Source organism: Ailuropoda melanoleuca, chromosome 2 (genome assembly GCF_002007445.2).
Source record: "Ailuropoda melanoleuca isolate Jingjing chromosome 2, ASM200744v2, whole genome shotgun sequence".
NCBI lineage: Eukaryota > Metazoa > Chordata > Mammalia > Carnivora > Ursidae > Ailuropoda > Ailuropoda melanoleuca.
The window spans coordinates 30,871,744-30,890,498 of record NC_048219.1 but is presented as its reverse complement, the minus strand read 5'-3'; the positions used below and the strand labels follow the sequence as shown (position 1 = coordinate 30,890,498).

General features: G+C 44.8%; 1 pseudogene; it reads right to left on the bottom strand.

The window, feature by feature from the left end:
- Window positions 1-15,776: 15,776 nt before the first annotated feature.
- Window positions 15,777-15,895, bottom strand: LOC117801341 (annotated as a pseudogene).
- Between the last annotated feature and the right edge of the window lie 2,860 nt (window positions 15,896-18,755).

Sequence of the window (18,755 nt, the reverse complement as noted above, 5' to 3'; positions counted from 1 at the left end):
CTAGAGAATTTGACCTGCCTAATAACTTATAGTTAATAAGGGATAGGGAGTGTGAGGTAGGATTTGAATCCAGGAAGCTTGGCTTCAGAGCCGTCTCCATGAGTCTACTTGCCAAGAAACATGTCGGTGCCCTGTGACCACTCAAATTCCACTGCAGTGTTTTTAAATTCCTGGAATGTGTGGTGTGAGCTTATTTTCTGTACAAACAAGAAAAGGACTGAATTTTCTATCTTTGATGACTTTGGACTATCAAAGGCCAGTGAGAGTTTAGGTTAAGTTTACTTAGATCTCTGAGTGTCAGGACAAGGGGGTGGGGCGGGGGCTTAGTACTTAGCTGACACTGGATAATACTATTATTATTACTACTGCTCATTGCCTTCCTGCCCCACTGCCTCTCCACCCCTCACTCAATACCCCAGAGACTCCTTCAAGTGGGGCTACTTCCTTAGGGGAAACAGGATGTCTTCTACAGGCTTGGGCCAGGTCTCTGGGGGCTTGGGGTGGGAAGAGGCTGTCTGATTGGTTAACACGGAGTTAGGCACCAGAGAGGAAGTAATGTTTCCGGGAGCTGAGGAAATTGCCATTTCCTCCTCCAGCAGGAAGCGGCCTTGGCTATTCTCAGCACCCCGTGGCCATGTGGAGCAATGGAAATCACAGCCTGGCAGCGTCTCGGATTTGCCTCCTGCAGTTTAACAATCTCCCAGTCAAAATAAACTGGCTCCTTCAGTCTCCAGGGCATGGTTAAGGTAATAATTGAGAGAGAGAAGCCAGAGACCTGGCTATAGCACAAAAGCGTGGAAAGACTTTTATATCAGACTGGTATTGGCTGCTTGTGCCTCATTAAAGTGGTTTAATTGAAGCATTGTGAAGACAAACAAACCAAGAGATTCAGTTATGGTTTCTCAAATAGCTAGTCTCCACCTCAGGAGAGTCTGTATCGATGGGGGTAAGGGAGATTGTTGCTCCTTTAAGCACGTATGTAGATAAGTTCTTAACAGGAAATCGGCATGATTCAGGAGAAGAGGAATTGGAAAATGGATCAGAGAGATTTGGGTCCAAATTGGAACTTCAGCAGACATGCTATTTTGAGACAGTCACAACATGGCTGACCTGTGCTTTCTTCCTGTAGCAAACCCTGCCCTGTTTACCTCACAGAGTTACTCTAAAATCAACTTTGATTCCTTCTTTGCGTTATCTCTTCATGTCCACCAGTTCCAAAGCCTTGGAGACTCCCTCCCTCCCTCCCACCTTCTGTCATTCCTTCCATAAAAGTTCACTGAGCACCTACTTAATGTTTGGCAGTGATCTTGCCTTTGGGGATTCAAAGGGAATGATACAGAGTTTGAAAAAGCAGATGGCAGACAAGTAAATAAAAACACATGAGATAATTGTATAGTGTGATCAGAGCTATGAAGGAAATACACATATGTCTTGGCAAAAAGCGGTTCTGGGAGTCGAGGTCACGCTCCATGAGGGGGCGGCCCCTCCCTGAGGAGGTCATATTTGAAGGGTGCCTAACTCATGAGACAGAACCAGCCCTTTAAGGAGGTGGGTTCCTGGGCGGGGGCAGGCCACATGTTCATTGATAATGTGTATTTACTGGGGGGATTCTTCATACCAGAGATGTGGTGGTGAGGCAGACAGTCAAGGTCTCTGCTTTCATGGAGTTTATATTTGGAAGAAGGGAAAATAAACACATAGGTAAATAAAATCAGTTATTGATAAACACTCTGCAGAGAATTAAGGCAAAGGTTGGTGAGAGGGTAGAGTAGCTGGGTGATCAGGCAGAGGAAGCCACAGTGCAGAGAGCCTAATGCAGGAAGGGCTTGCTGGTTAGATAAACAAAGGAATAAACTGTGCTTCTGACCTGCGCCTGGACGTTCCCTATGCCCCACTGGCTACGTTCATTGCTACCCAGTTCATAATGGCTCTGAGTCTCCTCCCCATTTACTTGTGGGAATTCCAGCCTGTTCCAGAGGTTTTCCTTGGGCAAGAGGGGTTAGAGGGGATGGGAGGAAGGTGGGCTCACACAGTCTACAGCTTAAGCGTTGCTGGGACGCTGCCCCCTACTGGAGTGTCTGACCATCAGAGGTACTGCTTGACATCCTCCCATGCAGAATGGCCAAGCCTTACCTGATGGTGGTCTTCCCAAGGATACTGATGGGGGAGTTGAATGTCTAATAAAACTGATGTCTGGCAAAATGCAGTTGATTTGCAGAAAGGTGGGTCCAGCATGTGATGCAGCGGGACCGCAGCCAGACACCCTACCTTTGAGAAGTAAATGATGTACTAGAGAGAGACCTGTGGGTTCAGGGCTCAAAAAAAAAAAAAAATTTTTTTTTTTTTTAATAGAGTGCCTGCTATGTGCTAGACTGATGTGAGGGGCTGGCAATACCAGGGTAAATGAAAGTCTAGCTCTTGTCCTCACCACTCATTGATCTTGGAGATTAGTGGGCTTTTAATACCAACGTAGGGCATCTGGATGCAATTCAAAGTACACTGGGAGGCATTTGAACCACTCAGGAGACCTTCTGTGGCAGGTTATAGGGAACCTAACCCACGCTGGCTTGAATAATAAAGAGGGTTTATTGGTGCACCATAACTGAAAGGTTGAAAGGTAGAGAGTCCTCAGATGTGGCACAGTCAGGGCTCCAGCTCTCTCTGGGATTACTTTGGCTCCATTCTCCTCCCTTGTAGGCCAGTGCCTCCCTCTCAAGGTAGCTTCCAGCAGGCACAGAGGCTGTGCTCTTTCCTTCATGTTCTGGAGAGAGAGACAGTGACAGAGGCAGACACAGGGACAGAGAGACTGACCCAGAATGAGAACAAAATATCAGTTCAGAGCTTCTTCTTTTTTTTTTTTTAAATTTTATTTTATTATATTATGTTAATCACCATACAGTACATCCCCAGATTCCGATGTAAAGTTTGATGCTTCATTCGTTGCGTATAACACCCAGTGCACCATGCAATACGTGCCCTCCTTACTACCCATCACCAGTCTATCCCATTCCCCCACCCCCTCCCCTCTGAAGTCTTCAGTTTGTTTCTCATAGTCCATAGTCTCTCATGTTTCATTCCCCCTTCTGATTACCCCCCTTTTCTTTATCCCTTTCAGTTCAGAGCTTCTGACTAATGACTTCTCCTCACACCTTGCCCAATCTCTGAAGCCAAGAGAATGCAATGCCCGGATTACCAATTCCTGCAGCAGCGCTAATGGGACTCCCCAGATTAGCTAACTAGGCTCACCAAACCACAGCTTTACGAGCAGTATGGAAGCTGGGAAGTAGCAACAATGCCTGTTACAATGGAAGGATTTCAAGCAGATTTCAAGAAGGTCCATATATAACTGATTTGCATTTTTAAAGAACACTCTGCATTGGAAGAAGGAAAAAGAGGAAGCAGGGAGAACCATTTGGAGCTCTTCCAAAGAGAGATGATGGTGGCTGGGGCCCCGGGAAAGGGATGGCAGGTGAGACAGAGCACAAAGGACAGATGTGAATCCTGTCTCTGTCACTTAGCAGTTGAGTGGCAATGACATGGATCTTAACTTCTCTACGTCATTTTCCAAATTCATAATATGGTTGTATAAATTCATAGCTTTTGGGATTATAGAGTTACGTTAAATATATCTACCACAACGAAGGTCTTCAGTAAGTGGCATTATTAGTATCAATATCCAGACTCCTTACATGACATACAAGTCCCTTCACGTTCTGGACTGAAATAACTCTGGGTGGGAGAGTGAAGGGGAGAGTCTCCCATGTTTAGCTAGTACACATGCTCTTCCCATTTTGTGGTGAGACCTCCCCAAACGGGAAAAAGTTATCCTATAGCTAGTCACAAAACTTATTTTTTGTTCCCAGGGGATTTTTGTCCCCAGTCCTATCAGTCAGTGTCCACATCTTGACCAGCACAAAGAGCAGTTTGTCATGTTTTCAATCTGTAAATATTGACAAAAGAATGAGAGTTGGCTCAGGGTACTTTAATGAGTAAGAAACCAGCTTGCTCAAATTTCCAGGAATTTTCTCCTGAACTGAGTTGCAATGTGGTTTTTGCCACTCCCCAAAACCAATGTCCTAAACCCAGGAAAGCCCCGTTATCATTGTCACTGCAGAATGTTTTCACCAAAATCAGTGGGTTGAGTGTTGTCCTCGAGAATAATAATTTTGCGCAATACAAACAGAGCCTTCGTCTGCAAGAGGGACTTGCATTCCTGGTGGAAAGTGAGCACACACCTAGTAGTGAGGCTGTAGAATGTGTTTGTGGCAGAGGGTAGTGGAGGGGCTGGTGGGAGGGGATCAGTGGGGCAGAGGGCATGGCACTACCTGTCTTTAGTTGGGTTTTAGTGGGGATGGGGGAAGCCATGAGTTTAGGAGTTAGACTGACCTGGGTTTTAATTTCATTTCTGCCATTCATTAGCTGTGAGATTGTTCATTCGTTTAAAACAGGCTAGATAGTGGGGACAGAAAGAACAAAACCTGCTAAGAAAGGACTATCTAGTGATGGATACAGAGAAGGTGATTACAAGAGAGTATGACAATGGGGAAAATGTGGGAATGGGGTAATGGGAGGACAGAGAGGGGGCACCAGCTCCAGTCTCGCTGTGAGGGAAGAGTCATGAAGAGCTTCCTGAAAGCAGCAGAAAAGCATAGAACATTGGGAAGGAGAGCATTAGCCTGAAGAAGGAGAGAGCCGGGCAGCAGGAACTGTGTTCCTGGCGGAAGGGAAGAGCATGCGAAGTTCTAGAGGCAAAAGTGAGTTGGAGTATGATTGGCCAGTTGGGAGCAGATCAGGCTGGGAGGTCAGCAGGGCCAGATGATGAAAGCCCCAAGAGCCATTGCTGCTTCAACAGTGAGGACAAGGGAAGCTATTGAGGGGTTGAAGCAGGGAAAGGGAGGTGCACATAGGCACCTAAAAGCATTTTGAGCGGCCGAATGAAGAAGGGGCGGAAGGGGAACAAGACTGGAAGCAGGGACAGAAGTGCCGAGGCTGTCCTGGAGTCCAGGGGAGAGAGGACGGCAGCCGGATTGGGTAGTGGCATTGGAGAGAGATAGTAATACATGCAATTGAGGGCTGTTTGGGAAGTGGATACTTGATCTCAGAGAAAGAATGTGCCAGACACTCGAAGTGCTTCATTCTATTTCTTAGAATGTCTCTGTGAGGTAGGTATGGTTCCAGGAGGTTAAGCAACTTTTCCATAACTGGTAAGTGCAGACACAGAATTCAAACTCAGGTCTATCTGCTCTCAGATGCCTCGTTTTGTACCACTAGATTATGCAGCTTTTCTAAGTCAAATGTGACCATTTATTGCTTATCATGTTTAAATTAAGGACCGTAGAAGTTATACCAATTCTGAAGGATTGAAGTAGACCAAAGAAAGTTGAGGACTGGTATCTTTGGGAGTATCATGCTGGCCCTCAACATCCAGCTCTGTCTGTTACCCTTTCCCCCACCCCCACTGCTGTCCTCACTGGGAGTTTAACTAGGTCAACTGCCATCTTCTTGAGGAAGCATCCTGGGTGGACCTCCTTCCTCATCACAATTAATAGCACTGTTACCTTCCTATTCTTGCCTGTTCACATGTCTGTTTTGCCCACTGGCCTGGAAGCTCCTCGAGGGCACAGACAGCATTGTCATCTGTGAGATATTCCCAGTGCCTCACCAAGGAGAGTAGACTCATTAAATATTGGATGATTGCATGATTGCGGGAAGATCGTGGTCACATCATGAGAGTACAACCTATTTGTTACGGTAGAATGTGTAAGTGAAGGCAACTGCTTTGCCCTTCTTTATGCTGATGCCTGTTCTCTTGTCCGATGAAATCATGGTTTCTGTTTGTGGCCCTGCTTCCCCCTAGGAGCCAAGACTGCAGTGTCCTTTTGGTACGTGCTCCCTGCACTTCTTCCTGAGCTGTTGTTCTCTTGGTTCTTTTGTACAAATTACATGTTTCTTCCAGCCTGGCTTTAATCATCACAACCTTGAATCCTCATCAGACTCTCTGCCCTATCTCAAACCAGTGCTTAAAGGACACTCTTACCCTCAGAAGAAATGGTATAATTTTCATAAACATGGGTCATTTCCCCCTCGCATCAATGTCAGATATGAAACCACCACTTAACAAGACGTACCAGAAAAGCAGAATGTCTGAACAAAGGCTGTGGACAATAGTATTTTTTTTTCCCATTCTCTAGTTCTGTGAAATTGCTCTCCCAAAATAATCCTAATGCTTTATTTACTTCAGCTTTGGGTTTATTTTGAGATGAATTTTCCTGAAGCTGAGTCTTAGGATGTGATTCTTATCCCGGTCACATCCTGGGGAGTTGTTTTGTGCCTTGTTTGAATGGGCTCTGGCTTTTCCAGGGAGCCCCTGGCACTGAGGAAGAGGCCAGAGGATGCCAGCTCCCGCGTGCCGTCTGAAGACAGAGATGACGGAGCAGCAGCTCGGGTGGAAGTGCTCCCCGAGGAAGGGCCGCGGCTCTGGGGCTCACACGCCACACACAGAGGCGAACTCCGCTCAGACGTTATCAATGATCTAGTCCGGAGGCTGATGTGTCTCACAGTTTCCAGCATGTGAGTGATTTGTGAACGTTAGGAATTCAGACACTGGATGATTAAAACTGCCAGTGCTGGGAATTTTCTCATTTCAGGAAATTTTGGTTGTGAGGCATGCTGGAACCTCACCAGCAGGCGGACCTGAAGGGCAGGAAGTCCAGACTGGGGGTGGGAATGGGGCTGTGAGAACTGACCAGAAGGCAGCACAAGGCCCTTCGCTATTGGGTCAGACAGATCTGTGTGGGAATCCTGCTTCCCTGAGCCTCAGTTTCTTCATTGGTAAAATGGGTATGATAACATCTACCTCGCAGGAGTGCTATGACAATGAAGTGAGATAAAGGCCTGCCTGGCACGCAGTCAGGGCTCGGGACAGGTGAGTTCCTCTCGGCTTCTGTAGGAGTGAGGGGAGCTGAAGTGCAGTCCGGGCTGGATTGATCTGGTTGATGACAGGTGGTGGTCAGTGGTCCATCCAAGTCCGATCCTGGAGGTGAAGGGACTGGGTCTGACTCGTAGAGGTGCAGGAAAGGGGCTGGCCAAGGCCAAGCAGGTTGTTGCAGTCATGAGGTTCAGGGCAGGGCTTTAATCCAAACTTTGATCTGTGGGAGGGAGCTCCTGTAGCCGCATGTTAGTCCTGGTAGTAGCGTATAAAGCAGCAGTTCTCAAAGTGTAGTCTGAGGACCCTGGAGGAACCTCACACACTCTCAGGGGTCCATGAGATCAGAATTATCTTCATCCTACTACTAAGATTTTACTTTCTCTTTTCATTGAGTTGGTGTTTGAACTGCTGGTGCAAAAGTGACAGTGGGTAAAACTGCTGGTGTCTTAGTACACATCAAGGCAGTGGTACCAAACTACAGTAGTAATCATCGTATGACTCACCACCACACGTGCACAATAAAGGGGAAAAAAAAGCCAGTTTCACTTCAGGGTGTGCTTGGTGAAGCAGGAAAGTGACCAGATTTACTAAATTTCAACCCTCGAGTACTTATCTTTTTAATGTTTTGTGTGATGAAATGGGAGGTACACATAAAGTATTTCTGCTGCCTACCGGTGCACTGGTGGTCTCGAGGAAGTGCGCTGGCATGGTTGTTTGAGTTGGGAACTGAGCTAGCCACTTTTTTCTCAGAATACTATTTTCCCTTAAAAGAATGACCGACATGCTCCGTAGTTATCAGACTTGGGCGGTTGGCAGATTTTGGGGGCTGTCACTTCACAGAAGACAAGTGATCATGTTTGCTGCCAGTGATCAAATGTGAGAGTTTAAATGAAAACTGAGAATTTTGGAAGACTGGCGTCCCCCATCCTGAGCTGTCAGATTGCACACTACAGCTGCCCTTTAAGAAACCACCTCTCATCAAGTGTTGGTAGAGTATCAAAGAAGAATATCCACAGTTACCTGAATAAGCTATTAAAATAGTCCTTCCTTTGCCAACTCCACGTCTGTGTGAGGCCCTGTTTCTTCATCTAGTTCAACTTTTAAACTAATTAAACAAGAAGGTGATGATAGTTCTAATGCCTTAGTAGCCTAGGCAAGCAAACCAGAATTTAAGCCTGAAAATGCCTCAAGTTTAAGAAATCAAAATCTAAGAACAACCAGTCACAGCCAAATAGGCTTTCCGAAATAAGGCAACCACTGCTTAAGTACCAGCCAACCCAGTAATTGCCTTGCTTTGCTTCCTTGTCTTCTCCAGAGTCTTGCCCCTAGCTCCTGCCAGGGAAGCAGTCCTAACCACTACTGGTTTGGTGCTGCCTGCTTCAGATTGATTGTTGCTCAAATAAGCTCTTAACATTTTTGCCGTGCCTCAGTTTATCTTTTAACACAACCAAATACCATATCACCATAGACTGAATGCCAAAGAGGATACAGAAATCCACCTGTATGTTAGGAAGTCAGATATTAAAGAGATTTGCAAACATGTGAAGCAAACCATTCTTCTCACTAATATTATGTAGATTTTTTTCATTTAAAATGTTATTTATGAACATTCAGTGGGTTTGTTATTGTTACTTTAAATAAATTAATAAATGTTCTTAAAAGCATAGAACAAGTACGATAAGTATTATATTCATAGTCACTATCCCACAGCATTATAATTTTCCTGCCAGTGTTCTCCCCAGATTGTGGGGCCCCCAGAGCAGGGCCTGTGTCTGATTGATCTCTGTATCCTACCACAGAGCTGAGTATGCATTGGGTAGGCATAAAGTTGGAGAGTGAATGAATGAGAAGCTGGAAGAAGATGGTAGATCCCAGCCAGATTCCTGATGGGTAGGCAGATTCATGAGCCAGGAGGCTCAAGTCCAAAGTGGTAAGAGTGGAACATGAACAGGATCTGAATCAAGGTAGGAGCAGTACGGGCGAGAGAGGAGGGTCCCAATGCTTGCAGTCGGCCTGGTGGGGTGGCCTTCCATGAGCCCTGCCTGGTGCTGGCCAGTGGGCATAGGAGGCTATATGTAGACACGGAATGGAGACACAGCAGGCCTAATGCCACCTGCATGGCAAGACAGACTTGCCAACCTATGGCTCTCCATGTGTGTGCCGCCGCGTGGGCTCGGGGAGATCAGGGCCGAAGGAGTTAAGTCTGGGGCATTAAATATGAGTCTTAACTAAGTTTTCAAATTACATTTTACATAATTAGGTGCCTGTGTGACCACCTTGTCTTTGTGAATTGTTGTTCTGAGGTATTTTTGGACATCCAGGAAGGAAGGGAAAAATGTCATCAATGTCTGCTTGGTGCCAGGCGCTTTATTTATATTTCCTCGTGTAATCCTCACAAATGCCTCATGAGGAAAGTGCTAGTATTGCCATTTGGGGTATGAGAAAAATGAGACTGAGAGAGTGTGAGTAATGTCTCCGTGGTCACAGTGCTAGTCAGTGGCCTGGCTGGGATTTGAACCCAAGTCTGTGTGAGTCCCAAGTCCATACTGTTGAAAAAACCAAATTTTATTTTTTAATTAATTAATTAATTTTACCACTGATGTAATGCATATTCACTGTCTAAAAATGAGAAAATACTGAAACAGGTGAAAAATAAGAATTACTGTCACATTGGTATGTCTTCTCTGACGTTTTTCCCATGTATGTATTTGTAACCTGCTTTTCTGTTTAACAGTATATATTGTCAACATCTTTCTGCATCTATAAATATGTTTCTATGTGATTTAAAAGGGCTGCATATATGGAACATAAGAACTAGAATGATCGGTAGGGGAAGAAAGGGATCAAGAAAGGGGGGGTAATCAGAAGGGGGAAATGAAACATGAGAGACTATGGACTATGAGAAACAAACTGAGGGCCTTAGAGGGGAGGGGGGTGGGGGAATGGGATAGACCGGTGATGGGTAGCAAGGAGGGCACGTATTGCATGGTGCACTGGGTGTTATACGCAACTAATGAATCATCGAACTTTACAGTGGAAACCGGGGATGTACTGTATGGTGACTAACATAATATAACAAAAAATCATTAAAAAAAATTAAAAAAAAATAAAAGGGCTGCATAGTAATTAATTATATGCATGTGCCATTTATTTAACCAATCCTCTATTGTTAAATAATGTAGTTGGCATCTGGTTTGTCACTAGTATTAAAAAATACTGCAATAAACATCTTTGAAGTTTAATCTGTTTGTATCTTTACTTCCTTAGGATAAAATCTTAAAAATGCAGTTGATGATTTAAAGTACATTTAGGTTTTAAAGACATTTCAATATAATGAACTTTCAATATAATATAACTTTTTCCCCAGGAAAGTTGTAAAAATTTTAATTCCCATTACTGGTAGGTAAACAGTTCTGTTTCCCTGCTTCCTCAACAAGTGATATCAAGAGATCTCTGCCGGTTGGATAACCAAACACAAGATGTCTGTTTTAGTAAATCTGTGTTTTTCCAGTGCCACCTTCTTGTTTCTTGATCCAGTTTGAGTAATGCTCTGTACTAGGATATGAAATTTTTTACTACATTAGTTACCCAGGGAGACAATTTTCTTCTTCCTGTATGAGCTGGGTGGGGTGGCAGTGGCCAGGGAGCTAAGTGGGAGTGACTTTGGTTAGGCAGTGGGACAGGTTGGATGACGAGGGATTGGTTACTGGCAATTATACTCACCAGCAGAGTGTTGGCTGGTGGTTAGAGTCTTCCCAACTACACAGGGGAAGTGTAAGTTCCGCCAAGGTGTGCTTGCTCCCCAGGGACTATGGTGGTGGGCAGTCCAGACAGAGAACAGGTGCCAAGAAGTCCATCAGGATGAGTGAGTTCTATGGGGAGAGGGGTGGACAGGCATCCCACTAAGGGGCAGACAGTAGGGAATACAGACCTGACTCTTGTGGATGGCAGCTTTTGGAGAATCAGGGAGAAGTGGAATTTCAAATGTAGGAAAGAGTGCTCTTTTTGGCTGAATGTCCTACCCAATGATCTCCAGTGGCTTGGCCACCAAAGAGTCTCACAGTTTGTCATTCACTTCTTTGGTGAATTCTCCACAGCTGTGCTGGTTTTCAGATGTAGACATCTACTTTGTGAGGTCTCTGGCGGTGTTTCTTTGACTCAGATAGACTCTGTTAAGGAGATTGAAGGAGGTCTCAGAAGCCAAATTGTTCCTATAACTTGCTAATTCAAGGTTACAGGAATGGAATGTTCCCATTGGCATAATAAGCTCATGCTTGTCCTGAAAGCAGACCTACCAGTAAAACTAACCCCTGTATGCAAGGCTGTGTGGTGAGCATGAAATAGGAACAAGGAGAAATAAATACATCTGACAGCCTTGTAAGACTTGTCAATTATTTCCCACGCAGTAGGTGCAGCACCGCCAATGAGACTAAGTGCTACAGATGGTTAGGCTGAATCCTCTCCATAGGCAGTGCCCCTTGGTTTGACTTTATGACCTTCTCTCTTTTTCAGTTGAAATGGTTGCCCAGCTCCCTTGCAGTGTGACTTGCTTTCCTTTAAGAGTCATGGGGGTTTTCAGCCTCTCCTGGCTGGGAACTCTTCTAGCTCTTTCAAGTGATTTTGTATTTTTCTGTTCTGACCCACTGATTTTAAAGGTCAAATCTGAGTGCAGTCTTAGTGCCTTACTTCCAGGTGTCCCAAATTGTGCTCACACCTAAAGGCCTTGGGGTTGGCTCCAGAACGGGGTCTGACAAGAGCAGAGGCCCAGTCCCAGAGGAACTTGGGGACTGGGCGGGAAACCTCAGCCGAGGGTAGGCACAGGGACAGATGGGGACTGAGGCTCTGACAGTGGCCAGCAGACGCACCATAAGCACTTTCACTGAAATTGGGACCACCCTCTGAGTGAGCTCAGCAGACTGACCTGCTTGTGCCCCCAAACCCTGACTGCCCACATTGGGGCTCCCCAATGTCCCTAATTAGTGAACCTAGAAGCAAAGCCGGAGAGGGTGAAGTGGTTCCAACTGCAGGAACGAGAGGGCTGTCAAGGCAGGGGCCTCACAAAAAGTGAGGATTGAAACCAGTCACTGGCCAAGAGGTGTCTAAACTTGGCCTGTCTACACTTTAGTAGGGGTAGAGCAGGCAACTGGCCCATCCTCAGCCTTGTTGCAAAATATATGAAGGTGGCTTACTTACACAGATACGCTCAAATCTGCAAGATAAAGTACGCTTCAAGTCAGATGGTAGCACAGCGAAGGGAAAGGTGGGAAAGAAGTAGGAAGCTGTGGGCAGGTGAGTTCACTGCAGACAGCACAGGCGTTCACAGGTCCTTTCTGCTTGCTTCTGGGGGGCCACTAACCCGGATCAGGTTTGCTGGCACTTAAGGGAAAAAAGGGCATATCAACGCATTCTTCAAAGCCCAGCCCATATGTCTCACCTGGCCTAAGAAGTCTCTACTGAATCTCTGCTGAATATAGATGGGGACAAGGCACATATTTTTCGATGTAAACATAACTTCTGTCAAAGACTTGAGTTTGCTCAAAGCAGAAACTATGTTTACTTTGGAAGGATGAGCCTTGGGAAATATGATTTGGGAATTAGACAGAACCGAGCTCCATCCAGGTTCCAGAACTTTAGCTGTGTGACCTTGGAAAGCTCTTTAACTTTCCTGAGCTTCAGGAAGTTGCTGAGAGAATTTAAGGGATCTGGTTTTTATAGGTGAAGAATCTTTTTTTTTTTTTTTTTTAGGAAAATTCTTTTATTTTTTTTATTTTTTTTTATTTTTTAAATTTTTTTAATTTTATTATATTATGTTAATCACCATACGGTACATCCCCAGATTCCGATGTAAAGTTTGATGCTTCATTAGTTGCGTATAACACCCAGTGCACCATGCAATACGTGCCCTCCTTACTACCCATCACCAGTCTATCCCATTCCCCCACCCCCTCCCCTCTGAAGTCTTCAGTTTGTTTCTCATAGTCCATAGTCTCTCATGTTTCATTCCCCCTTCTGATTACCCCCCTTTTCTTTATCCCTTTCTTCCCCTACCGATCCTCCTAGTTCTTATGTTCCATAGATGAGAGAAATCATATGATAATTGTCTTTCTCTGCTTGACTTATTTCACTTAGCATTATCTCCTCCAGTGCCGTCCATGTTGCAGCAAATGTTGAGAATTCGTTCTTTCTGATAGCTGAGTAATATTCCATTGTATATATGGACCACAGCTTCTTAATCCAGTCATCTGTTGAAGGGCATCTCGGCTCCTTCCATGATTTGGCTATTGTGGACAATGCAGCTATGAACATTGGGGTGCATATGGCCCTTCTCTTTACTACGTCTGTATCTTTGGGGTAAACACCCAGTAGTGCAATGGCTGGGTCATAGGGTAGTTCAATTTTTAACTTTTTAAGGGACCTCCACACTGTTTTCCAGAGTGGCTGTACCAACTTGCATTCCCACCAACAATGTAGGAGGGATCCCCTTTCTCCACATCCTCTCCAACAATTGTTGTTTCTTGCCTTGTCTATCTTTGCCATTCTAACTGGCGTAAGGTGGTATCTCAGTGTGGTTTTGATTTGAATTTCCCTGATGGCTAATGATTTTGAACATTTTTTCATGTGTCTGTTAGCCATTTGTATGTCTTCATTGGAAAAGTGTCTGTTCATATCTTCTGCCCATTTTATGATTTGTTTATTTGTTTCTCGTGTATTGAGTTTGAGAAGTTCTTTGTAGATCTTGGATACCAGTCCTTTATCTGTGGTGTCCTTTGCAAATATATTCTCCCATTCCGTGGGCTGTCTCTTAGTTTTTTTGACTGTTTCCTTGGCTGTGCAGAAGCTCTTTATCCTGATAAAGTCCCATAAGTTCATTTTATCTTTTATTTCTCTTGCCTTTGGCGATGTGTCGTGAAAAAGGTTGCTCTGGCCGATGTCATAGAAGTTGTTGCCTATGTTCTCCTCTAGAATTTTGATGGATTCCTGTCTCACATTGAGGTCTTTCATCCATTTGGAGTTTATTTTTGTGTATGGTGTGAGAGAGTGGTCAAGTTTCATTCTTTTGCATGTAGCTGTCCAATTTTCCCAGCACCATTTATTGAAGAGACTGTCTTTTTTCCACCGGATGTTTTTTCCTGCTTTATCAAAGATTAGTTGCCCAAAGAGCCGAGGGTCCATTTCTGGGTTCTCTATTCTGTTCCATTGGTCGATGTGTCTGTTTTTGTGCCAGTACCATGCTGTCTTTGTGATCACAGCTTTGTAGTACAGCTCGAAATCCGGCATTGTGATGCCCCCAGCTTTGTTTTTCCTTTTCAACAGTTCCTTGGAGATTCTGGGCCTTTTCTGTTTCCATACAAATTTAAGGACTATTTGTTCCAGTTCTTTGAAAAATGTCCTCGGTATTTTGATCGGGATAGCATTGAAAGTGTAGATTGCTCTGGGTAGTATGGACATTTTAACTATGTTAATTCTTCCAATCCATGAGCATGGAATATTTTTCCATCTTTTTATGTCTTCCTCAATATCTTTCAAAAGTGATCTATAGTTTCTAGGATATAGGTCCTTTACGTCTCTGGTTAAGTTAATTCCAAGGTAACGTATGGTTTTTGGTGTTATTGTAAATGGGATGGATTCCCTAATTTCTCTTTCTTCAGTCTCGTTATTCGTGTATAGAAATGCAACTGATTTCTGGGCATTGATTTTGTATCCTGCCACCTTACTGAATTGTTCTATAACTTCTAATAGTTTGGGAGTGGATTCCTTTGGGTTTTCCATATAGAGTATCATGTCATCTGCAAAGAGAGACAGTTTGACTTCTTCTTTGCCGATTTGGATACCTTTGATCCCTTTTTGTCTTCTGATTGCTGTTGCAAGGACTTCTAGTACTATGTTGAATAATAGTGGCGAGAGTGGGCATCCTTGTCGTGTTCCTGATCTTAAGGGAAAGGCTTCCAGCTTTTCCCCATTGAGAATAATGCTTGCAGTAGGCTTTTCATAGATGGCTTTTATGAGATTGAGAAATGTACCCTCTATTCCTACACTCTGAAGGGTTTTAATCAGGAAAGGATGCTGTATTTTGTCAAATGCTTTTTCTGCATCAATTGAGAGGATCATATGGTTCTTGAGTCTTTTCTTGTTGATATGATGTATCACATTGATTGATTTGCGAGTGTTGAACCATGCTTGCATCCCAGGTATGAATCCCACTTGGTCATGATGGATAATCCTTTTAATGTACTGTTGGATTCTATTAGCAAGGATCTTGTTGAGGATTTTGGCATCCATATTCATTAGAGAAATCGGTCTGTAATTCTCCTTTTTGAGGGGGTCTTTGCCTGGTTTGGGGATCAAGGTAATATTAGCCTCATAGAATGAGTTTGGTAGCTTTCCTTCTGTTTCTATTTTTTGAAATAGCTTTAGGAGAATAGGTATTATTTCTTCTTTGAATGTTTGGTAGAATTCCCCAGGAAAACCGTCTGGGCCTGGAGTTTTATTATTTGGAAGGTTGTTTATCACTGACTCAATTTCTTCATAGTTAATTGGCCTATTTAAGAAATCTATTTCTTCCTGTTTCAGTCTTGGTAGTTTATAGGTTTCCAGGAAGGCCTCCATCTCTTCCAGATTGCTTAGTTTTTTGGCATATAGCTGTTGATAAAAGTTTCTAATAATCCTTCCAATTTCAATGGTGCTGGTCGTGACCTCTCCCTTTTCAGTCATAATTTTTAATAATCTCAGTCCTTTCTCTTTGTTTTTGGGCAAGTTTTGCCAGTGGTCTATCAATTTTATTGATTCTCTCAAAGAACCAGCTCCTCCTCATGTTTATTTGCTCTAGAATCTGGCACTCAGTGAAGGCATAGCTTCTCTGGTTCTCTCCTTGGCTATGTATGTGGCATATCGTATCTATCTGACCTCGTATTAAACTGATAAGAACAGATACTGCACTTGATCTTAGCCAAAAGGCCGAGAAGGAATTCTATCTGACCTCATAGACCCTTGCTTGGCAAAGGGGGCTCCAAAAGCTTCAGTGGCTTAGAGATCCCACAGCGGGATGCAAAGACCCAAACCTGGACCTTCTGGGTTTGTAGCCCTTGCTTTTTCTACTATACATACTGCCTCTCCCCAACACCCTCAGTTCAGCTGCCTGCTAGAGAAGTTTCCTTTCACAAAGGGTCCCAAGTTAGCAGAAATGTCAGCGGGTCGACAAGACAAGTGCCTGCTTGTCCTTGGGGTGCTTCTGACCTTTGCTTCATGCCTCCATTCTGGGCTATTTTGGGCCTTGGAGATGTAAAGAGGGTCTGTGGTGGGAAGACAGCTAGTACAGCTGCTTCATGCTGCCAAGAGTCCTGGAGAGAACCCTTGAATTGAAGCCTGCCGAGTGCACTGAAGGATGCTGGCTTTGCTGAACAGCAAAAGGATCCCGCATTCTTGGGCGAAAACTTTGAAGTAGAACCTTTCCATGAGGCATTCTGGAATGGAAGGGAAGGGGGAGCATAAGCTAGACCGGGCGCCAGGAGACCTCATTGTTGTGGAACGTGGTGAGGGAAGTGGGCGTCAGACCACCGGGTGCTGGGGAGTAAGACGGGGGTGGGCTTCGTGTTGGGGCGGCCTCCGTGGGGAGTCGAGTTCCTGTGTAAGTGGACGTTCAGTTGCCCTCAGGATCTCTCGGGACTGTCTGGGTGTGTGGGTTCAGACTAGAAAAACATCTCCTTGGCTGCAAGCTCCCAGTGGCTACCAGCTATTTTCCACTTCTCCAACCAGGGCTCCAACCAGGGCTGGCTTAGTGCTCCAGGACTCAGCCTTGCAGTGACTGCAGAGGGAGTCCCAGTCCAGCCACATAATCCCACAGACACACAGACTGCTTTTGCATGGTCCAGGACCACTGAGGTTTGGTGGCTGAAAACACGTGATGTCACTTATTTTTTTTCCTTTATAGAAAGATGAGAAATGAAATAAGGTTAGGTCCCAATCAGGAGCACTTTGTGATATGAATTAGTTAATCGATAAGGTCACTGTTTATGCAGTGTTCACTATGGCCGTGTGACTCTGGGTGATAGGGACACAAAAATGAAGAAGATATGGGCCCTGCCTTAAAAAGAGTCTTGTGATGGGGACAGGTATCTAAACAGGTGAGTGGGCCAGCCCTGGTCCTGCAGGGCCTTGTGTCCAGACCAAGGACGCATTGAGCTTCCATAGTGGTGGAGCACCCAATGGGTTCTTAGCGGACAAGTGGCAAGATCTCTGGCTACTGGGGGGTGAATTTGAGTGAAACAAGCCTGGAAGCCAGTAGACCCCCAGATTTCAGAAGCATTCAGGAACTTAAGAAAGGTATACATATACAGGCAACCTAGTCCCAGAAGTATTAACTGACAAATCAACTTTAAGAACGTATAGTAATTTTTCACTTGACATTTTATGAAATGTATTTACAGCTCTTTTGAGCCTCCTAAAGCTCCGCTTGGGCATCAGTGAGTTTTTCTCAGTAGTCTGCCAGTATGGAGTTCAGACTCTATTCCCGAGCGGTTCACGACGCCTTTCTTCACAAGTGGGTTGGGTGGGTTTTCCCCTCGTGAAGGAAGGGCCCCTTTCTGTTCCAGATTTCACTGAGTTTCACCTTAGTTCCCCTTCCTTTACTCTTTTCTGGTTCCTGAGGTTGGGTGGCCTCTTGGGTATATAACTCATGAGGGGTGGGGTTGATGAATGTGTGAGGCCGCAGGGCACAGCCAAACCCATAGACATATTTACCCCAACAGTTTAGGCTGGGACAAGGGAACCGCAGTGTTGTTAGCTGCGAGGTGATCTCAGTATCTTCAGCTGGCGGGAGGTGGTGGAGGTTCAAGTTCATTAGGCAAGGTGAAGACGTAAATGGAAAAATGGGCAATGAAGTCAGAATCTAGGAGCTTCAAGAGCAGGGTGGAGTGAGGTTGGGGGAAGAGACAAGGACAAATAGTCCAGGACTAGGTACGTAAAAACCAAGACTGTGCTTTGCATGCTCCCTTTTTGTGGTTCCACGTACTAGATAGAGGTTCGGACACTGTGGCTCAGCAGAAGCGTGCAAAGCAGTGAGGCAAAATATAAATGAATAGGAATATAGGTCTAATAGTGTTTTAGACAAGGACAGAAGCAAAAAAAAAAAAGCTTAATCAAAGAAAAACAGATTCTAGTAAAGAGCAGAAAGGGACAAATAGGGTTAACACCCACTTATGTTTATGAATCCTAGTGGCTGAGAATATGTGGCTCATACATGATTTTAAACCCCAAACTTCTACTCATATTATATAGACATGTAATGGAAGGACCTGTAAGTCCAACTTTATATAGTATGATCTAGGAAAGAGGATGCTGGAGGGAGTTTTGTGAAAATATGTAAATTCACACCAGCCAGTTTGAAGCTTCTATAAAAACTTTGGTTTTTCTTGACGCTGCAGACGTTTCCATGTAAGTATGTCAGTGAAAGCATATTTATGACTCTCTCCTCTGCCTTTCTCCATGGGTGCGAGGGTAGGTTTCGAGATGGGGATTGCTCATTCTGGCTGTTTTTAACTTGGCTTGGGAGGATAGTGGTTACGGCTCCCTTGACTGCTCTCCTTGCCTCTTGCTGTCACCCAAGCTGATCGAGGCCACTCTGTGGCCCTCTGAAAGGGGGCCCTCGTGACCCAGGGGCCACTGTGAAGGCGGTGGAGGTATTCCCTGTGCCAGGGTGCCTAGCCGAGGGGAAGAAATGCAGCCTGTGCTCAGCTTGCTAACCCATGCATGCTGGCCTAGGAGAAGTGGTGCCTTTTTCTAATTTACATAAAAACATCATACATGCCAGGGGTGGCCTTGTCCTGACCTC